The sequence below is a fragment of the Eulemur rufifrons genome, chromosome 16 (assembly GCF_041146395.1).
Source record: "Eulemur rufifrons isolate Redbay chromosome 16, OSU_ERuf_1, whole genome shotgun sequence".
NCBI classification, from domain to species: Eukaryota; Metazoa; Chordata; class Mammalia; order Primates; family Lemuridae; genus Eulemur; species Eulemur rufifrons.
Window position 1 is genome coordinate 22,431,146 of NC_090998.1, and position 24,194 is coordinate 22,455,339.

A 24,194-nucleotide genomic window follows, 5' to 3' on the forward strand; every position below is an offset into this window, starting at 1 on the left:
CTCGGGTCTTAACTGAAAGGAATAATGAAAACTTTTTGCCATCTGGAATAAAACAGTGACAAATACTGCAAGATTGAAATTATGCTCATATGCATAAAGCCATGTTTCCAAATCACTATAATAATTCTTATCTCCCACCTAGGATGTACTAAAGAATTGTTTTTAAAAGGAAAATATCAAAGCAATCTGATAATTCTCCTAAATATAATCCCCATTGAAGTTGAACATATTTTATCCGTTTTTAGTTAAGCTATCATTATCATTATCCAGTAAATGCCTGCATGAATTTAATAGCAAACAGTTTACTCTTTTTCTCTCGCACGATTTAAAATATGTTGTTGTATTATACATTGTTTAAATATGCCCTCCGTGAAGCCAACCACACACACACACACACACACACAGAGAGAGAACATATTCGGATGTGAAAATAGGTTAAAAGCACCAAAAAATGCAAACCACAGGCTGTAGGAATAACATTACCAAACGCAAGTTGCCACCATTTTAGAAGCTTTAGAAACATTTGAATCCTGGCATAATCTATACCTCGAGTTCAAGCAGAAATTCAGTTTGTATGAAGGTGTATCAAAGGCTACACCACAGACGTGTTCCTTTTACTCCTTTGTGCAAAGCTTGCTGTTCTGACGTCATGTGATGGTACAACCTTACGTCTGAGTAAGAGCTCCTCTCCTGGATGGATCCACGCCCAGCCAGGGGGTTTGATTGTTTGAAGGAAAGACAACATTCTCCTTGTTGCACAGCCTGCATGTAACAGTTGTCTGAGATGAAGTGTACAAGCCATAGAGTCACCTAGTTATGGTGCAGAATGTCTGCACTGGCACTTCAAGGTCTGTGTGGCCTTGAAGTAATTGAGCCTCTGCGAACCCTGGTGTGATGGATAGAATTGTGTCCTCAACCCAAATTCATATGTTGAAGCCCTAACCCCAGCACCTCAGAAAGTAACTTTATTTGGAAATGCGGTCTTTGTGGCAGTAATTAGTTAAGATGAGGTCATTAGCGTGGGCCCTAATCCAATATAACTGATGTCCTTATAAAAAGGACATAGGGATAGACATACACAGAGGAAAGATGATAGAAAAAGACACCGGGAGAAGACAGCCATCTAGAAGCCAAGGAGAAGGTTCTGGAACAGATTCTTCTCTTACATCCCTCTGAAGGAACCGACCCTGCCTAAGGCTTGATTTCGAACTTCTGTCCTCCAGAACTGTGAGGCAACAAACTTCTGTCGTTTATGTCACCCCATTAGTGGTGCTTTGTTACAGCAGCCCTAGCAACCTAATAATACATCTGGCTTTTTCAAATTTCAAATTTTTAATATAAAATAAGCAGTCCCAGAGGGTTGGAAGGGGCTACGTTATCCACAAGTCTCTAGAGAGGCTTCAAAGGAACAGTTTCGAGGGCCCGGATGCATCCCCTGGGGCTTGGGAGATACCCGGACTGCAGGTAGGCTTCTACTCTGAAGTCCTAGGGGATGAGAGAGTTGATCCGGGAGCAGTTCTGGAGTCTGAGAAGTACCTGTGCCCTCTCCCGCCCATGAAGGTTCACAAGATGCATGTTTTCACGGAGCAGGTGGGGCTACGTGTGAAAAAGCCAGCCTGAAGCCTGAGAAGACCACTTGGAAGTATTCATGAGACACCAAATGAGAGTCCATGGCAAATGGACACCCTGAAAACCAGACATTGAGTGGCCAGTGGGAAGCTGAAGGAAAAGCTCTGCCCAAGCCAGGAGAACTGAAGCAGGGCAAAGCCACCAAAGGCCCCCAAAAGTGACCAAGTGAGAGTCAGTGTTAAACATCTTCCAGGCCCAGAAGGCACAAAGCCAGCTTAGCATAGTGCCAGTTCAAATAAGAAACATCGTGAGCTACTTTCCCCTTCTTCTTTCCCATGCTTCAACCCTTAGGGTTCAGCAACAACAACTAGGAAGTGGGGTAGAAGGTGACAGAGAAAGAAAATGAAATACCTTTTCCCACTGCAATAGTCAACTCAAAAATGGGCTCCAAATGGCAGAGGGGAGATAATTTGATATTTAATTAACTTTGAAGCTATGATTATGATCTGATATCAGACATGATAGTTTCTGAAGGGAGATTATTTTTGTGACTTCCAATGTCCAGTGGTTTTTTTTTTTTTATTTTTAAATCTAAGAGTGTACTCATAAAGATTGCAGACTGCCTGAGACCTAAATTTCGCCTGGAGCCAAGGGCATACCTACCACCCTTCTCCAATGTATTTCAAAGAAACAGCAAAAAACAAAGAGTAAATAGTGTTTTGATTGATTTTCTAAGTTGTATTTGTTCAAAGACCTGTTACAAAAAGAAACCCCAAATGTGTTGGGGGGAGATAAGGGCAGTGGGGAAAGGATCTTCTTAACTGGGTGGAGTCTGGACCTCAGAAATGGCTGGGTGGTACATTCAGGCAATGGGACTGACCTACCTCGTGCCATAGCATGACACAGGAGCCAAGAACGTGTGCAATGTACTTTGGAGTAACAATGTAAAAAATAAAGAGCTTTTTAATTTTCCAGAAAGTTTCTTCTAGATTGGCAGGAGCAATGGCATGCACCCTGTGTGCCCAGGAGGTAACCGAGAAAAGCTAAGAGGAAGCAGAAGATCCTCGAAGACAAATCAAGGTGGAGCTCAGCAGTGGCCCACAAGTACTGACAAGGGAGGGGAAGATGCATGTGCCTGATGGAGAGATGACAGCCAAGCAGCTGGGGATCCACCCCTCAAGCACTTGGCATTGTATAACCTCGTCTAGAACTCAGATGGCACCTCAGATTGCTACCATGTGGCTAAATGGAGGATACAAATATCATTTTGGTTCAGTTATAGGAGAATAAAGAAAGTTACATTTCTTGTACCCATAAACAAGAGACATACCTGCCACATTTGGAAGGGCTTGTCCGAGACTTCTAAGGATCCTCTTGAAGTATGTCTCTGCACCTTGGACTGGTCAAAAAGCCTAGAAAAAAATTAGAGCCAAGTCATTTAGAGACAGACTCATAGTGTACAGAGATGGGGTTGACTCTTTGAAGTGTTAACTGTTTTGGGAAATACCAGTAGACTGCAATAAGATGAATGTGACAGAATACAGTACATTAACTACTGCAAAACCCTTAAAATCTTAAAATTCTACCCACACAAATACAGAATGATCAGCAGAAGGAAAGAAAATAGAAGGAATCGGCCTGTTTGGTTTATTTTTGAAATAAAATGCTCCCAATTCCAAAACAACATACAGAAAAGAGGACACATAGTAGGGCATTTTAAGGTTTCTATCCAAGATTTGGAATTTTTAAAGGCATCAAACCTGTTTCAGATGAAAGAAGAAAAATAAATCCAGGTAAGGAAATAAGATTGTGACAGGGATGGTACTGTACGTAGACTGTTCAAGGAGAAACCTCTCTGATAAGGTGACATTTGAGCAGAAATCTGGATGAAGTGAATGAGCAAGTCAAAGGAAGCAGCTTTCCAGGCAGAGGAAATAGCAAGTACAAAGGCCCTGTGGTGAGAGTTTGCTAAGCATGTTCAGGAACAGCAAAAAAGCCTCTGTGGCTACTATATGGTACGTGAAGGGAGAGAGGTAGGACATGAATAAGGTTGGAAAGGGCAAAGGAAAGGCTTCAGATTTAAATCTAGAAGCATTTAAGGGAAACTTTGTGTTTTTTCTGAATTAAATATTTTAGTTTAAGATAATTGTCAATTCATAGGCAGTTATAAGAAATACTACAGACATACCCTGTGCACCCTCTCAATGGAAACATTATTACATTTGAAGATAATTTCTTACCGACAGCATTTGTTAGGTCCCATTTTTTAAACACTCTGACAACCTGTCTTTTAATTATTGTATTTAGACCATTTACATTTAATGTAGTTATTGATATTTGAGGGCTTAAGTCTGAAATTTTATATTTTGATCTCTGTTCTTTACTCTACTTTCCATTTCCCTATTTTCTTTTTCTTGTCTTCAACAATTTTTATAATTCAATTTTGACTTATCTATAGTGTTTTTGAGTGTCTCCTTGTATAGTTTTTTTAGTGGCTGTTTCAGGTATGACACATATGCATAATTATCATAGTCAGCTGCTGTTATCATTTTATCAGTTCCAGGGAAGGGTGTCATGAATCAGTCTGTCATGCCTACTGAACATTTCTGTAACCTGGCAACATTGATAAATCAGGAATTTAAACATCAGAATAAATGTAGCTATGTGAAATATTGTCCTGTTTTCACACACATTCATACCACCTCTAAAAACATAACTAAGAAATGGTTGGGATTAGTTAGGAAAAAACAAAAAATCCTGACTCTGATTTGAAACACCAAGACTTCTCTCACTTGATGCATACTTTTAAAGATAATATGTTTTCTACTGCATTACAGTGAATAGAAACCTGAAAAGCCTTTTAAGTCTGGACAGAATTTTCCATTAATTTTATTTGTCATGACATAGCCTGTTCGTGGCCTGTTAAAATTTTAAATAGGTTTAACAATTATGTAGTGTGCACCTTAACAATTTCCTAGACTAGTGTTCATCTTTCATAGAAAATAGATTTCAGGGAGATGAAGTTAACTTGCCCAAGGTCACAGGTCAGTCAGTGACAGAGCTGAGCTAGAACCAAGCTCTGATGACACTGAACTACATAATGAGAAATAAAAATATTAACTTTCTATCTAACACGTGTTAACAGTCTGCTTTGGAATCCAGTTATGCTTCATTTTCTTAAGGAAGGCAAAATAAGAACATGGCAGATGGAATATTAACACTCATCTACATTGGAATTTAACCAGGACACTGGGGTTTAACTTACCCACTTGCCAAAAGTAGCAACAGATAACAAATAAATGGCCCAATTATCGATATTATTGCAGACACTAACCCACAAGAGGTTCCAAACATGAAATTGTAAGAGTTAACATGTCCCTCTTGATTGTGTATCATTGAGTTTTTCCCCATCTATTCAGGATGCCACAAAGTGGCAAATTTGAAAGACACAGGCATATACTTCACATTATGCAGTTTTACTCACTTTGGATGTAAAAACACTTGAGTGTGTGCAAAAGAGACTGTCCTCAATTCCCAATATGTTTTCTATATTCCCTGATTCATTTTATGAAGGATCAAACCTCTAGATTGTACCTCTGAGTGACAGACTTCCCCTCTTAGTCGTGAAATCTTCTGTGATCCAAGCTAAAGAAAAAAATTCTTGCTCATCTCCCATTTATATTCACAGTCAGATACTATAATTAAATAATAGAGTTGCATTTACTTGGGCTCAAATCCATTAATTTTTTTCTTATTTTTACTCATCGCTTTTCTCTGAAACGTATCCCAGTATTATTCTTATCCTTAGGCACACAAATACACAGATCTGTGAATCTATAATGAGATCTTCCTATTTTTTAAGAATAGATTTTGCTTTTGATTAAATGTCTAATTTGCCTCCACATAGATGCTGTCTAAATACGAACAAATACCTGATCCCACTGGGGAAAAAAAATCAAGTTTTAACCGCTGACCTCCTAGCCAAGCACATGCATTGTGTGGACTCTGGGGAAAAACTTGGTTCACAAGCTAACTTGGGTTCCTTGACCCACTGCCAGTAGATGCTGAATGTGCTAATAACCTGCACCAAAGTGCAAGTTCAAATGCCCTTCCGTTCTAGCCTAGCATTCTGACCCGAGGATAAAGCACTCTTTAGCATCATGCACGAAGAAAACCATCTGCCTTCCCCTCACCCAGCGGTGCCACATGTTATGAAGGGCAGGAAAAGAGAGAGGCAGTGGAGGTGCGAAACATTCCAGTAGGGAAGTATCTCAATTGGAAAGAAAAACCAAAGTAGACAGCCGAAACTGTGTCTGACTCTTTAACCAGGCAGACCTACCACATTCCCAGAGTTTTGTTTTTAGGAGGAGAGAGGAAGCTTACAGAGTCTGTATTCCCACGTCCAATGTTGTGCTCTCGCCACATGCCTGTGAAACTCCCTTGTCAACAGAGCTTTTACCCTTGCCTTTTTCTCCTTTTCAGGATTTCTACTCCAAATCCCCAGCACACTTAGAGCAGTGATCTCAGAGGCATTTCTATAGCTGATGCAAATTGTATTTCTTTGTTTGCCTCCTGGAAATGGGGTGGGAATGGGAAAGAAGTGTAAAAGCCCCCAAAGTGGCTGCTAAAATCAAAACAACCCATGAAAGCTCATAACATTTTTCACTAGTTTGCTGTGTAAATCCCCCTGCTAATTTTGTGGTTTTTAACATTAAAATGTAAATAGATAAACTCCTCTGCTGATATTCCTGGACTAAGGGTAAAGTGATACTTTTTAGATCTACATCTAAAAAGCAGTGGATGAACAGACCAAATCCCTTCGGTACAGACCGTAAACTGTTAACAGGATGACGCTCTATTAATCCATTTTTTGTTGTTAAGAGGCCACATTTTTATGTAAGAAGACTTGTTTTCCTTTCCAACCATGATAAGATAATTAGCAACTAGTTTGGATAAGATAACACATAATATCTTAATGCTTTTTACAACACAAAGCCATTATTCCTGATGAAATGCAAAATTCCCGAAAATACACCAAATTCCATATTTTTTTTAAAAAAAGTAATCCCAAATTAACCACTCAGCTGATATATCTAAGAGTGAATGGATAAAGATAATAGGATCAACGTACCAATTTGTGGGTTAGTCTGGTAAAGTTTGCTTCATCCTAAAGCTCTTGGCCCAAACTGAAAGTACACAGAAACAGTGATTATTAAGCCCCCGCTATGAATAAGATGAAATTCCTGGTCCTGATATTAGTGTCACAGATAGTCTCAAGCCATCTCTGAGTACTAAGTCTAATGAAATAAATACAGTATTGTTGAGCAATATCTGCAACGTACTTTGCTAGATGATGTAGAGAAAACAAAGTCATTAAAACTTACTAATAAGGAGGCTGTGATCTAACTACTTCAAAGTTGGAAAAGTCATTAGCAGAGAAAGAAGTCAAATAAGGACTGCATTCCAGAATGTCAGGAAAGGGGTGTTACAACAAAACATACATTTGTGTATCAATATATGAAAAATTAAATAGGACTGAAAATACAATAATGTCAAAACTTCCAGAAAATTCATCTTGGACTTCTGAAATTCTTGCGTCAGAAAGAGAAGAACAGAAAGACTGGGAGTTGCAATGAGACAGTGGATGGTCCCTCCTGGGTACTGAGAGGGCAGGATGAACCTGAAGAACCGGGCCTGCCAGCAGGCCCAAGCAACAACAAAACAGGCCCTGAATTTTTGGAAGAAGCCAGAGATAACAAGACCCATAGATGTCATCTCAGGAGCTCTAAGAACCAGGTATGCAGAATCCACAACCTACTCAGTCCTGGTTTATTCTCCCCAAAATGGCCAAGTGTGTCTCTACTGAGAGATCCTGGACTTGCCCACATAACACACCCATGAATCTCCACCTTATACCCCATCGCATCCTCAGTCAAAGGAGGGTGATTTCATGGACCAACCTACTTTTCCTCTACAAATATCTCAGCACTAATAAACTAACCTCTGAAATGTCTTTGTTGGGTATGTTGTCTCTGGGCCCACCAGGAGCTATGTGAGTATTTGAATGCCAAGACTTCGGTAAGGAAACACGATGACTGAATCACAGCCCTAGGAGAGCAAATCCAGTCACTCAACTAATACGTAATAATTTCAAATAATGGTTCCATTCCAGATTTGGTAGAAAAGATGAGATTATATGGGGAAGTGATTATATGAGTATGTACTGAAAATATACACAATAAGGTCCATACAGTGGAAGTTATTTTTATTTTGAGCATTGATACAGTGTAGTAAAAATATTAATACTATGATATAGCAAAGTTATTACTAGCACAAAATCTGAAATTTATGTTGGGTTGAATCTTCCATGTGGGTGACCTTGGGCATGTTACTTACTCTCCAAACCCAGGTTTTGTCTGTAAATTAGAAATAATGCTTCCCAAAGTAATTGTCTACCCAAACTTCATAGCCTGCTTCCCTTATAGCTGCACTCTAGGTACGACTGCTCAGACCTTACCAGTGACCAGCTCTGGGAAGCCACCACGTGAGGCTCCCCAACACCCCAACTGTTGCTGCAACTCTCTCTCTTTCTCTCTCTCTCTCACCGAGGTTACTGAGGACCATTCAAAGCTGGAACTGCCCACTAGTGGAAAGGTTCTTCCTGACAATAAAGCCAAGTAAGAGGAATGACCAGCATGGATATGGGACATAGAGAGATGGATGCCTGGAGATATACTGTGAGCGTAAAGATTGTTAGTGTTACCACCATATTCCCTTTCTTGCTTCACCTATTCTGAGATAGGCTTTTGTCCAACTTGCTGCATGGAGTTTTTGTATGTGTATGTGTATGTGTATGTGTGGAAGACATGCGATAAGGCCTATAAAGTATTTGTTACTGTGTTGGGCCTATAGCAAGTGCTTAATCATTGTGAGCTACTTTTATGTCCAGAAGGAAAAAACTCTTTATACTTTTCTTTCCAAGATGATGACATGAAAAGTAGATAATATTCATGGAACTCATTAGAACATCAAGGGTCTCTACCTTCAAACAGATCGTAATCAACAATAGAAAATGTTCATAACAGCTCAAAGACATAAAGTAGAAGAATCCTCAAAAGGCAACTGATGATTTGACTGACAAATGAATTGAGCAGAAAATAACACTTAAAGGTCATCAGAGGAAAGACCCTGAGGCAGAGGTGGTCACTGAAAGCCTTCACAGACGAAATATTTGAGTTAGGTTTTAAGGAATAGGAAAAATCTGGAAAGTTGGAAAGAAGGGCAGACAATATTTCAGCCTTGAAAAACATGGGTGATAGTGCTAGAGACAGGCCACTTTCTGACCCGTAACAGACAGTTTACGAGAAGAAGCCAGAGAAGGACAGCTGGAATAAAATGCTCAATGCAAATGACATGTTTTAATGTCAAGTTTAAACGTGTGTCACAGAAATTGGTTTTCACTGATCTCATCTGGAGGTATAAACGGGTGACACTAGGTTACTCATGTAACTCACACTCGGTGAAATTTTAAAAATAATAAAAATCAGAGGAATGGATTCAAAGATTTTAACAACCAAATCACACATCTTTGGATGCTTTATATCTGTGGTCCCCAATCCCCGGGCTGCAGACCAGTACATGTCCGTGGCCTGTTAGGAACCAGGCCACACAGCAGCAGGAGGTGAGCGGCGGACAAGTGAGCAAAGCTTCATCTGTATTTACAGTCATTCCCCATCGCTCACCATCCCCCACCCCTCCCTGGTCCTCGGAAAAAATTGTCTTCCATGAAACCAGTCCCTGGTGCCAAAAAGGTTGGGGACCGCCGCTTTATATCATACTGGTTTTTTTTTCCTTTTTCTTACTTCAACTGTAATCGATCATTATTCACTCACATGCTGCAGCCAAACAAATAGAAATCCATACACAAATGAGCCCAAAGACATAATGTAGTACATATTGTGGTTTTCTCCTCAATGTCCCTTTCATCCTTTCCTCAGCATGGAAGAGCTATGCAGTTTGAAGGACTGACTCCAAATTCTGGGGTAGATCCTGCTAAATTTAAGGCAATTATGGTAATCCTACCCTCCTTGCCAGTGATCGGATGGTAAAGCCAGGCCTCAGACAACGTTATAGCATTAACTGAGAAACATGGTTTGGCTCCAGCAAAAGGTATATATATGACACAAAGTGGCCCAATCCATGAACAAGATTTGCTTCTGGGAAAACATTCCCTTACTGTTAAGAGAGAGACACTGGAAGAGAGGTTGTCTTTCTCAAACTCTGTGGTTGTCATACCTGGAACTGCAGATGCCATCTGCATCCAACTTAAGAATAATGCTGACATACAGGGGAGGGCAGAACTCAGGGAATGGCGGAGATAAGGAGCTGAAAGCACTGGACAAAGCTAACCCAATGATCCGCCCCAGCTCTAAAGTCTGGCTATGTGAATTATTAGCTTTTTTTTTTTTTAATACTTTCAGAAATTTATTCAGCTATTTTGAACAGCTAAGATTTTAATTCAGTGCTTTCCGACTGCAACAACTATGATCTTTCCATTTCAACTTCAGTTCCCCTGAGAGTCAAAGGAAAAAAAAAAGCTGATATCTTCTGCAAAAGAAAAAGATGGTTTCTGGAGACTTTAGACTTTCCACCCAGTTCTAGAATTCCTTCATCACAGGAGATCTCTTAGGATTTGTGTTCCATTGAGCAGACCCTGAAAAATGCTGATTTAGGAGGCTCTTCTCTTTGGTAGTGAGGTAACTCACAGCAGATAGAAAAAATGAGCCACCAAGTCCAGACCACTCCCTTATTTTATAAAAAATAATTTGTAAAGCCGAGTGTGGTGGCTTATGCCTGTAATCCTAGCACTTTGGGAGGCCAAGGCAGGAGGATCACTTGAGGCCAGGAGTTCAAGACCAGCCTGAGTAAGAGAAAGAGTCCCATCTCTGTAAAAAATAGAAAAATTAGCTGGGCTTTGTGGCATACACCTGTAGTCCCAGCTACTTGGAAGGCTGAGGTAGGAGAATCACTTGAGCCCAGGAGTTTGAGGTTGCAGTGAGCTATGACGATACCACTGCACTCTAGCCTGGGTGACAAAGCAAAACCCTGTCTCAAAAATAATAACAATAATAATAATTTGTAAATGTTTAACTATAGAATATATACACTTACATAAAAGTATCAGTAATACATATAATATATATGACAACTTTTGAGGGAGTTATGGTAGCAGATGAACATTGGTAAATGCTGATCAAAGTGAAACAATACACATCAAACTGAAACACCATGCTAAAAAAATAAAAGTAGAACTCACAGATAAGAGCCTGTAGAGACAGTAACTTGTAGCAGATGTGATCACCACTAGCCAAAAGAGAGCCAAAGATAAATATGAACTGTCAAAGAAGATTTTGCCATAGTATTAAGCCAAAGAAATACTAAGATCAGAAATATTCTAAATATATGCATTATGGCAGATAGTTAGGAGATGATGCTTTTCCATGCTTGCAGTGTGGTTCTCTAAAAGTATTAGCGAAACTTCTGACAGGCCTCACAAATCCTATGACAATTTTAAATGCCTTTGTTTTGACACGATACTTGACAGTCTAAAATCAACATTTGAGTAAAGTATTAATGTGAAAACTGTAAGCACATACAATTGTTCTGTCTATTTAGGCCTATAAATAATGACCAAACCAGTGAATATACCTCCTGTTCAGAAAACAGGATTTCTTGGAGAAGTGGATGGGATAAAGTATGTACAAGATGATCTCAGAACATCTTGACATACCTGGTACAAAGGAAGCTATCAAAGATGGTTACAGTTAAGTCAAAGTTCTCAGAGCCAATTTGAAGGGGCTTCCATTGGCCAAAGATGAGACAATTTAAGCTTCAAAGGATAAGAATTACAATAGATCAAACCCATCAAATGTGTTTAAATTCATGAATTCACAATGATATTTAAAAGGAATTACTTGGTTACCTTCTTAGGATGACAGGAAGCTAATTCATTATCTTGAGAACTAGGTAAATAGAAAGATACAATCAAGTATTTTCCCTGTTTTTCCTATATGAACTGTATAACTTGGTAACCAAATAGTAGACTGGGAAGTAAATGTCTTTTCATAAAATTGTTCCAGTTAATAAAGAAAAACAAAATAATATAATTAGGCTATTTCTCCTTTGCAACCCTTAATGAATTAATGAATCTAAGTATTGACTATCAGTGGCTGTTAACATCAAAAAAGAATGATAACCAAACATTATGTTCCTCCTGATGAAAAAAACGCATCACCTCTTATACTCTTGCAAAGGAATGAAACTTGTCTGATCAAGTCTCTGGAGCCAGCTACCATTTTTTCAGAAAATACAAAGAATAGAGGAACATGTTAAACTACACTGTGAGTATGCAACCAACAAAATCCACACCATGGGAAACTCTTCAGTCAAACCTGGATTCTTCAACAGATAAGTTGTAAAGAAAAAAAAAGAAATGGAGGGAAACCTATAGATTACAAGACACTTCAAGGACATAGCAAGAATTTTTTTAATGGGCAAAATTAATTATATACATCATTGGATAATAAAACATCATGAAATGCAAGGAACTGATTATTATGAAAGTTTAGATGATTATTTCTAGAGAAAGAGGGGGACCATAATTAGGATAGTTCATATGGAGGGGCTTTAGGAATTGTTTACAAACTTCTATTTCTTGACCTGGGGGGTGGTTTCAAGATTGTTCACCTTATAATAAATCACCAACGCATATATTTGTTTTGGGTAGTCTTGGCATTTTCATTTTAATTTGTAATAAAAAGGAAAAAATAAAAATGACAGAAAAAGTAGAATGGCATGTTATGCACTCATATGTCACTAATCCATTTGTTGTTAGTTATTAAAATAGGTTTTTGACTGTCAATTGTAAGAGAAGCTCAAGCAATATCCTTAACCGATATGTTTGCATACGTACAGGAACGATGCTCTCATACTGTTTAACTCAAGTATTAGAGGACATCCTTTCTTGGCCTGCCCAGTACCTCTTTGGTGGTTTTTACTACCTTTCACTTGGGGACAGAGTTATGATGCTGTTTGACCTAGGGGTACAGGTCAAACACATTCCTGCCTGTTCTCTTCTTGTTTGCTACCCAATAGAAGGCAAATAAGATACAAATGTCTATTGCTAAACACCTATTAGCTCCAAATAGTCTGCTTTGTTAAAAGAGATAATGGGACACTCATTATATTAAAAATGTGTTCACTTTTCTTTATAGATCCTATGGGAATGAGTGGAAGAACATACTGATTCTAATGTTTCCTTCTTTTGCAAATCAAATAGCCTCCTTTGCAACCTGGGAAACTGTGAGCTCTATTTAATATCACCAACCCTCATCAAACCTGGACAAAGAACATTCTTCTGCAATGTTTGTCATTATTGCAGGTTGGCCACAGCTGCAATTTAAAAGCTCACTATAATCCCATCTGTAAAGGTTGACTGCACACTGACCTTAGTCAAGGTAAAATCCGTTTCATAAAACCCAAGAATAGCAAGGTCCGTGGTAGTCTCGACAAATGGGTGCATCAATGACTAGGAGGAAAATGCTTATTGTTCTTAATGAAAGCCATTCATTACACTCTTTGCTATAGTTTTACCCACACATCATGAGTAGTGTCTCATATTTCAAAGGCATTCTCTGTAAGTGAAATAAATCAATACTGGCTATGATCAACATTACTAATGTTGATCAATAATCTGTTTCTCTTCTATACTTCCCATCCCAAGGAAATTAGGGGGGATCGTATGAGTAGTTCTAGTGAAGAAATGTGAGTGGTGATGTTTGTCACTTCCAGAATAAAGCATTTAATTACCAGTGCTCAACTTAGCAGTGCTCCCCTTCCCAGCCTAGGAGATCATGGAAACATATTGATAGGAAGGTGTCATAATATCCCAGAGTCCGGAAAGTTGAGCCAGCATGTGTAGGACAGCTGACCTGCAGAATCACCTAATCCCACAACAAACCTCATACATGGAATTTTAGGGTTGCTTGTAAGAGTATCAAAACTTATCCTAACCCAAATTATGTGCTGGAATTCGGCAGAGATCTAATAAAAGTTACCCATGTATATTGATTTCTTGGCGCTAACTAAATTAGTTGGATTGTAGAAATGTAAAGATTTAGAATTAATATTTGCAGGATTGTGAATTATTTGAAAATGTTATTTGTATTTGGTAAATCATGGCTAATAACCAAAAACACCACAAATCTGTACTCATATAAATAGAAATTTATTCTAAGGTTTTTCTACTGAATGGAGAACGGCATAAATGTACAATCGCCTCTCTGAGCCTAGCTCTACCTTAAGAACTCTGGAAGGACACAAGGTAAAGAGCAGTTGTTCATGACATTTACAAAGTCTCTCAAGACTCAATTGATTCTGAAATAAACTGATAAGGCTTATATTTTCTTGACCTCCTAATCCTTGGAACCAAAAGTTCTCGGTAAATGAAATTTGTCTTTTGTGATTTCCTCAAATCTACTTGCTATGATTAATGTAGTATACACTATCAAGGAGTATTAGAACTATAAAAAAATCCATTGTGAGATTTCAATAAGGTTCAATCTAAGACTTCTTTGATGCTTTCCCTTTGTATGAATGCTACAGAATTTTTAAAGTGAAATTCCGTATCATTCCTGATACACAGAGCACTTCAAATAGCAAAATAGCAGTGTGTAGAAATCATACAACATTCCCAGGAAACATAATCGCCTTTTACTCAAAGCCTCAGCAGTCAACAGTTTAAAATACCATTCCTGGCTGAACACACAGGTATTTACCTGGGTCATGAACTAAAACGGCCATTCTCCCAAATATTTCTATTCATTTGATGGGTGCCACAGGAGCTTAAATGGACATGGGAGTGACAGCAATATATGGACTATTGATCTGAGTATGACTGAGGACTAATGGAATCACTTCCTCAGTCACAAAAGTGTCCTAGGAGGTCTGCTAGCCCAATATGACCTGTTGGCTTTTGAGATGCATAGGCACCACCAGACACTACTCAATACTGATAGAGCCACATGGAATGTGGAGATAAGGGCTCCAACATGCATCTTTGGCAGCAAAATTCACTCCATTTCATATTTTTTTAAAAGAAAATAACAGTGGGTCATCATTATACAATTTAATTATTCCTTTGGGTTCCACATAAAGCTAAGAGAATATAAAATCACCAACCACTGATCTGATACCTGTGGCAGCTGAAAAATACAGTGGAATTTCAGGCGCAAAACACTGAAATGAGCATCTCCAAAGTGTTTAGAAAAGGATCTTCAGTCTAAGGAGAATTGACAGCACAGCTTTAAGAATAGATAAAGGACTGCCTCAAGGATCTGTCTAGCTTCTTTACTTTTTTTAAAGTAATACCTTCATTTGCATAGTAATAACCCAATTATTGTAAGATTAGGAGACAGGAATCTCATTATTGCTATTTCCACAAAACAGTCGATATTCTATTCAATATCTTTTAATGTTGCACACCTTAAAACACAATTATTCAATATACCCTCATTCATCTTTAATGTAATTTTCTTTTTGAAAACCTTGCCATAATTGTTAGTTTTTACAGAATATACTGGTGTTTAAACAAGCACTTTTCCCCCTCAGGCTGCTATGAGAACAAGCAAATGCAACCAACAGCTTGGGGGCATTTCTGACCCCCACCCCCCACCCACAGTTACAAGTCAGTCCACGGAAACACCAAACTCACATTCAGGGCTGCTGAAAATCTGTTGTAACAACCTCCGCACTCTTCCCAACACTAGAGTTTCCCCTCCTTCTCTTTCGCTTCATGCTCCACAAAAGATGCTTCCATAATGAATTTTGGTCTTAAGGCAACTTTGAAAGTGTTAGCAAATACATTCTGTTAAATTTCAAATTGTATGATCTGGGCTCTTTCCTTTGTGAGTTTTTTTTTTTTTGGGGGGGGGGGAGAGGGGTGTTTTTCCCCCCAGACCACATTGTAGTACACACACACACAAAAAAATCTTTCCGAGACAGCTGACATACTGAGGAGACCATCTGCCTGCCATAGGTTTACCTGCCACAGGCTTTTACAGTTTCAATTACAAGATAATCAGGACGATAAGTGGCTGGTTACCAGATTAACGGTGGAAACAAAGCAAGGAAATAGAGGGGAGAGAGATAGGACTGTCTACGTTAAGAGACTACAGAGCCGCACATGCTATTACTTCAAAATGATATCAAAATTAATGTACAGTGAAAACAGCAGTTAGATTTTCTCATGAGAGGAAACAATATCAAAGGGCTGTGGTTTGGAATCTGGAGTTAACACTCCTTGACTGTGGCCCTACTGACTACATCTTTTTCGGGATGTTAATCTCTCTACTTTTGTGAATGAACTCTCATTATTCATGGGCCTAAAAATCAATTTGTAGAAGCAAACACTGCGTTCCTTACTCAACACCAACTAAATTTTCTCAGGATTTAAATTTCCTCAAGTCCAACAAGATTCATTGGCATTTTCTAAATGCTCTGACTCACAAAATCTCAACAGGCATCAAATGCTCCTAAGAGCCCACCTAATGACAGGCTCACCATTACACACCCAGACCATCAAACCACACTCCACTCTCCCCAGCCTAGTCTTTGAACAAAATTGCAAGGCGAGCCAATCACTTTTCTGCATGTTTAATGAATTTTAGAGGGCACCAACGGTGTACTTTGTCATTTTTACAACAATGGGGAAACCACCATTCTTTAAAATGAGTTCAGTTGCTGTAGACAACTTTTCCCCCAAAGAGAAAATGTAAAAGAACATTTCTGATTTAGTAAGCCTTTTACTGGAATTAAGTTTTGTGGTTTATCTCTTTCAAGTCACTGAGCTGCTCCTCAGAAACTACTCACAGCAACAAGAATATGAGTCAGACAGCCATTTAGTCCGAGCCTCTCCTTTTAAAGCAGAATAAACTCAACAGGGCACACTTTTAGTCAAGATCATCAGGTCACAGCTGGTGGCTAAAGCAGAACTAGAATTCAGGTCTCTAAACTCCTACTGTAGAGCTCTTTCAATTTCCTTTCCCCAGCCCTTAAATTCCAGATTCCATGAAAAGAATGGCAGTTGTGCTACATTGACTGAACACAGTTAAGTGTTTACCCTTTTATCCTTCATCCCTTACTCCCAAGAGATGGTCAACCAAAAAAAGCAAACACGCTATAATTAAAAAGTCATCGTTATACACTAGGTATCAGACAATGTGCTGTTTTGTATTAAATATCAGAACCTACATTTGCTGTTGAAGAAGATAAGGTCTGAGAGATTTAGAAAATTGCTCCAGATCACAGGATAACAAGTTCCAGAGTCAGGATTCAAAGGCAGGTCTGTCTTAAAGAAAAAGCATGTAAGTTACCATCCTAAAAACAAAGTTTACATGTACAGTTCACTTTGCTTTTGGTCCAGAATTTCATAACCTTGTCTTTGCTGAATAATCCAGACACCCTCCCACAGTGCACAGACAGGGCGATTTAGCGTCACAAATACACTACCAAGTCTTGTGCCTTCTTATCCTTGGGCACAATACTCCCTCTTTCTGGAATGCCCTCGTCGTCTTCTCTTGCCTTTACCCCTCGTTTATCTAGTAAACTCTTACTCACACCTCAAGATCCTGGTCACACATCGCTCTTCTATGAAGCCCTGTCCTGCTACCCAACACCTTCCAGGACTGCTAATCTCCCCTTCTCCCACTATTCCTGAACTTTGGAACTATATACTCAATTATAAATGCAATTATTTGTTTACATGCCATTTCTCTTGAGGAACGCCCTTTGCGGACGAGGTATAATTCCTCCTAGTATCCACAGTGCCTGAAACAGGTGTGGTTTTATAAATGTTCAAATGTTACTGAACTAAAGATATCTGTCAGACCTCACTTACAGTAATTTTCACATTCTATCTTACATGATAAAATTCTGCTTAAGCCTTTTCTATACAAGAAATAGTTCTTTGAAAGAACCACGTCTTATTCTCCCCACAGATAATCAGTGTTCCAGAAATGTTCATAGATTTGAATTGCTTACAGGATTACAAAATGGTGGGGTATATAAATAACTAAAATATTACAGGTTGCTTTAAACCTAGTTGAGGATAACAGCAAATGTTTCTCTTTTTGAGTCACCTTCAAAGCATTGGATTATATATCACATGAGGGTATAGAATAAATGCACTGTGGCTAAAAATTAGATGGCTAAATCCATGGCTAAAATGCTACTTTTCGTCAGGATTAATTGAGTGCAATCTTTTATCTGTTGCTATTCAGCATATGTACTATATATCGGCTATGCATCTGAGGACAGCTGCCATTCTATTTACAGCATTATCTAAAAATGGCAACATTAAATCCATCTTCCATCTCTTTGAGATCTTTTTCAACCACAGAATCATCTCAGATGTTCTGCTTTTAGAGCAAAATATATGAGGTGTGAACGTGTGTAACAGCAAAAGACTAACAGGCAGGAATCCACAATGGTGGAAATATCCAATGGGGCTTGATAAGACTTTCCTCCTTTCCCTCTCTCGAGAAAAGCTGGGGCAAGGCAACCAGAAAACGTCAGGGGGCAAATTAAAAAGGTAGAAAACCCTGCCTTTACACCTGCATTCAGAAGTCTAAGAACCTAAATATTGATTTTTCAGGGCTTTTGTTGCTGACTGTAGAGATTTTGAGCCTAGAGTGAAAAACAAACAGCAGCGGTGTGTGCTGACAAACTTCTCAAATACTATACTGCATTCTAGATTTTTTTTTGAGAAAGTTAAAATTAATCTTTCAGCTTTTTGTAGGAAGGGGGAAAAAGCTGTGGCTATGCTAATTATTTGTTGTAACTCTCCAGATACTACATCTTAACACAACTCTACCGTTATTTTCACTGACAATCATCATCAGAAAATACAAAAATCCTGAGTTGTAAAATCAGGATTGTTGTACACAAGACATATAGGACTGACCTTCCTAACCAGTCTGAACAACTTGGGAAAGTTTCTACTCTAATTGCTCTTTTCTTCTAAATTTCAACAACACAGACTCTTCTGACTTTACCAAGCTTCTAGTCCATTTTTAAAATCAATGTCAACTAGACATGACAGGGAAAGAAAGTAAGGATCAACTAGACTTGGAAAAGATTAGAATGTCATTTAAATCCTTCTTTTAAAAAGGTAATTTCCTCATCATGTTATAAGTCTTATAAATACAGAACCCATCATTGTAAAAGTATTTTGCAACTTGGAGGTAGAGCACTGCGCTGGTTAATATTAATGGTATGGGTGTGTGGAACCAGACTGCCTGGGTTCAATTATCATTTATACCACTTATGAGCTGTGTGATCCTGGGCAAAATAAACAACCTTTCTGTGCCTTATGCATGTCGACATGAGGAACAATTAAGTTAGTGTGTGTGAAGTTACTGGAATAGTCCATGCCATGGAGTGAGCCATCAAATAATGCTACTTCTTTTTATTATAAGAACAGTTCCTGACACTTAGTAAGTGCTCCTAACTTAAAAAGTAATTGGTTTCGGCCGGGCACGGTGGCTCACGCCTGTAATCCTAGCACTCTGGGAGGCCGAGGCAGGAGGATTGCTCAAGGTCAGGAGTTCAAGACCAGCCTGAGCAAGAGCAAGACCCCGTCTCTACTAAAAATAGAAAGAAATTATCTGGCCAACTAAAATATATATATAGAAAAAATTAGCTGGGTATGGTGGCGCATGCCTGCAGTCCCAGCTACTCGGGAGGCTGAGGCAGTAGGATTGCTTAAGCCCAGGAGTTTGAGGTTGCTGTGAGCTAGGCTGATGCCACGGCACTCACTCTAGCCCGGGCAATAGAGCAAGACTCTGTCTCAAAAAAAAAAAAAAAAAAAAAAAAGTAATTGGTTTCAACAACAGTTCTCAAATGTGGATGGGGTGGAGAAGTATAGTGGAAAAACTTCTAGAAAAGAAATTAAAAAGATTTATTTACTTGATGTTGCTTTCTGACCAAGCTATTTTCCTGGAAGAAACAAATATATATATATATATATATTTGAACATTACATGAGCACAAAGCCCTCCAACTCAAAACTAGTGTTTATAAAAATAGTGTGTTTTGTGCATTGTTCAATATGTTCTATTCAAGGTCTAAAGCAGGTAAATACACAAATGTTATTGTCAGTACATCTCTAAACTATTTTTATTTGATTAAACAAATGAAAAAAATTAAAGGGTCATAAGACTAACACCCAACCCAACAGGTTACATATGTGTGTCCATAGTCTGACAAAAGGCAACTCAATAAAGGAGACAAGTGTGCTCATGAGATACTCATATTCTATATGACCATCGGCCATTGGCATTGTCATATTCCACAAGTCAAGTGAAACTGAAATTCCCAGTTAGCAAATTTTCAGATATGAAATTTGAATTTTTAAAATAAAAATTAATGTTATTCCAAAAAGCCAAATCCATTAATACAGTTTTTACCACGTACTTTACTCTAAAATTTACATTATCATCATTCATTAACCTTTTAGAAACCTTAGAGGCGCAATTTAAGTACATACCAATAGTCTATTTGAAGCATGAGCTAAAAGTTAAAGAATTGCAAGTGGAGAATATACACGATGATTTCTTAAAACCCAATGCATAATTTTTGCAAGATGCCAAAATCATCAAATCGTTCATGTTATTAATCTTGGGTGTTTGCTGACTGGCAAGGCTTCCAGAGAGTCTGTCTCCAAAGGACTGTAAAGCTTTCAAAATACAGTTATGAAAGTGGTAAATCCACACTTTTATTACCACTAAGACAGGAAGGTATGTTTTCAGAAACTAGTATAAAAATTTAACCACAATAAAATTATATTTAAGGAGATCCTAAATGTAGGTGTATAATATTTATGAGTGTGTATACTTAATACATAAAATTCATTAAACTTAAGAGCATCGATAAAATTAAAATGACTATCCACTCTATCTGGTAAAACAGGAAAAAAGTACAACACAGACACATATATAGTTATGATCTTTTGTTAAAGGCAACACTGCGCTTCATTACAAAGTTCCTAGTCCTCGGAGTTAAGGAATCATTTCTCTAACTTTTTTGTTGTTGTTGTCTTGTTGTTGAAGTATGAGCAACCACATTTCCAAGACTCAAATTTTTATTTGGATTTTAGGGGTCCATCCTGCATGTAACTTATTTTCAAGGACCATTCATAAAATAAAACTTTGTAAATTTTATATCCTTTGTCAGCCACAAGCAATAATTTTCTTATTTATACCAAGATATTGGATGTGATGGTGGAGTCTTAGTTCTGCCACCAATCAACATATCTCACAGTTCTGAGCCTCAAATCTACTCATGTTTAAAATTGCAAAACTGAACTGAATTATATCTGAAGCCTTTTTTTATTTGTGAAAATTTTACAAATCTGTTGCCATTTTCCGTATTGGAATTTAACCAAAATTTGGCTTTATTGCAGAAGAAATGGTCAAAATGTGCTCCCCCTTCCCACAGAAGAGCAAATGCAAAGCAGAAGGTTGTCATATTTTTTAAGACTTCATATTCACTGGTTGTCTACTGTAGACCAGGCAGTGTATATCTGTCTAACTCTATCTGTATATCTATACCTCGAATGATAAAACCGAGGCTCAGAGAGATTAAGTAATATACCCAAGATCACAGCGTTAGTAAGCAATAAAACTGGAGTTCAAGCTCACACCCTTCTGACTATGAAACGTACGTGTTTCCTATCCCAGCAACAAGTTTATTGAAAATCATGATAATTGAGAGGCAATTCTATAGCTAATATATAGTAAATATTCCACTGATGCTAAAGTCCCCATCATGCTCTACACTTCTTTTCTTTTAGCTTTATTGAGTTATAATTGATACACAGGAAATGCACACATTTAAGAGATACATCATGATGAGTTTGGACATATGCACACACCTATGACATCGTCATCAAAAAATCAAGAACTAAACACATCCATCACCCCCAAAAGTTTATTTTTGTTCTTTTGTGGAATTTTGTATTTATTTTTTGGTAAGACACTTAACATGAGATCTGTCCTCTTCACATATTTGAAAAGGCACAATATCACATTGTTAAATACAGGCAGTATGCTGCATAGCAGAGCTCTAGAACTTATATATCTTGCATAGCAGAAACTTTATACCATTGAGCACATTTCTTATCCAAGTTCTATACATTGCTTGGTACCCAAAAATGGAGTTTATATCTCTAACAGGGAAGTTAAATTCAAGTATTCCATACAAGCAACTGGATGCCTGGCTAAAGAGGGAGGAATTATGGCATATAATTTGGTAATTGATAAAATATTTCTTAATGATAATATTACCTCTTGAAAATTAATCAGCAAGGTCTACAGATTTTGGTGACAGTACACAAGCATAGAAACGAAACAGAAAAAGCACTTTATAGTGCTTTCCCAACAGGACTGTAGTTTCTTCTCTCTGAAGCATCAGGGGGAAATTATTTTACCCTTTCCACTTGGCTTAGGGTTTCTTTGTAGCCTTATGACAATGCAACCCTACCTCAAGCACTCAGGAATCCCAAAGATTGGCAGATTGAGGACACTAAGCAAGCAAGCATGCCCAGCGTGACACCTTACTATATATATATTCTAAATGTCCTCACTGTATTGCGTTGGGGTTTTTAGCACATACTGGAGCCCAAAGACCTAGATTTGAATTTTGATTCTGCCACTTACTAGTACTATGAGTCTGGTCAAAATAGGAAATCTCTCTGTGTCTCAGGTCCTTGTCCATAAAGTTGGATCCTGCTAGAAAGCTCCTGAAGTTCTTGTAAAGAAGCAAATAATATTTATAAAGCACCAAGCACAATGCCTTTCATATGAGAAGCACCCCCCTCAAAAAAAATGTAAGGTGGTATTATTATCCAAAAACAATAGGATCAAAAAAACTCTAGTATTTTTATAGCAACCCTGATGATAGAATACTGTTCCTAGTAGTGGTTTTCTGAGGTAGTAGAAAACTCTTAAGTTGCATATAAAATCCAGCATATGCATATGTTTTAAATGGGGAAATACACACACACACACACACACACACACACGTTGTATGATTTCATTTTTTAAAAAAAAAGCAAGACATACATTCCTAAATAAATACCTATAAGGTCTAGATGCATTTAACAGTGGTTATTTGTGAATGAGATTTTATTAGCTTCTCTTTTGCTCACTGGTGTTTTCTAGTGAAAACAATGAACATGTATTTTTATAATACAATAAATATTTTAATTTTCTAAAATAAAAACTATATGCATGCTTCAAAAATTAAAATAAAAACAAAACTATATGAAGAAGGAAGCTTAGCTAGTAAAATAGCAGAAGTTAAATACCCTGAAATGATATTATGACTTACTTTATAAATAAAGGACGACTGAAAATTCAGGCGATTGTTCTCAGATGGTTAAAATGATGTTTATGACTTTGTCTTAAGCAAAATAAAGATAAAGAAGTTGGCAGAAATTTCTATAAAAGAAACTACCAAAATTGTTGTCAGTTTCGACTGAAGAAAAAGTACTATTAAATCAACCTTTGAACATGCTTTTTGAAACAGTCAATAAGTGTACTCCTTTTGACAAAAATTGTGGAAGTTCACTTGATAAGAGCACTCACTTGATTAAAGATGAACTATGTTTGTCTTGATTTGGGCCCTGTAGAGCGCTAAGGATAGACATGTGATTAAAGGTAGAGGGTGGTAATTAATATGGAATTCTTTGATGTTGTAAATGTAAAACACGCAGAGAAAACTGAGGGAAGAAATCACAGCAGTGGGAATGAAAGTCCATCTTGAAAATGTGGCAGCACTCCTCATCATCTTCCTGAACCTTCTTCGAGTGTGGCAAGATGTGAATTGTAAGTTAAAATTTGGAGTGACAGCAGTGAGAATGGTAAGAACAGAATAGATAGAAAAAGATCATGATGGAAATGTTCAATTTGTGATGTGATGGATCACGGAGTTTGGGATGAACTCTGACAGGGCCATCGATACAGATGAACATAGACAGGTAGTCAGAGATTCCATGAGCATGAATGGGATTGACCGGAAAAGAACATGTCAAATGGGAAGACAGCCAGGTTTGAGTTCTGGGGAAAGGGCATCTTAAGGAGAAGGCAGAAAGAAAGGGGCCAACAGCAGTGACTCAGAAAGAACACTCAGGTAGGCAGAAAAGAACCAGGAGATAATCGTGTCTCAGAAGTCAAGGGAACAGAAAGTTTCCAGAAGTAAAATATGAATCGCAGTGTCAAGCATTCAGAGATACCAAGTTGATGGTGCTACAGAGGCCAGATTAGGAAATTGGCAGTGACCTTTGCTGCAGTAGTATAAATGACATGGTATGAGTGGACTCGTCATCTCAGTGGGAGGGGAGGGAAGGAGAGAAACTGAGGAAATGGTCCTGGAGGATAGACTACTTTCAAGGTGTTAGGATACATAGAGAAAGAGAGTCAGAGGGTACTATATGGATTTGTTTTGAGCTTTGTAAACATTGTGGTTTGGCAAGTACGCCTGGGAGGAGGGAAGCTTCCTCCATGTCC

The 24,194-nt window shown here is 38.1% G+C and overlaps 1 protein-coding gene across 2 annotated transcripts in view; it reads right to left on the bottom strand.

Moving 5' to 3' along the window:
• Positions 1-24,194, bottom strand: part of SOX5 (SRY-box transcription factor 5) — a 1,007,084-nt gene that overhangs the window by 866,517 nt on the left and 116,373 nt on the right. For both annotated transcript variants that reach the window (XM_069489787.1, XM_069489790.1), the window contains exon 2: positions 2,900-2,981. The gene's annotated coding sequence lies outside the window, so the exon portion shown is untranslated. The remainder of the gene's footprint in view (positions 1-2,899; positions 2,982-24,194) is intronic.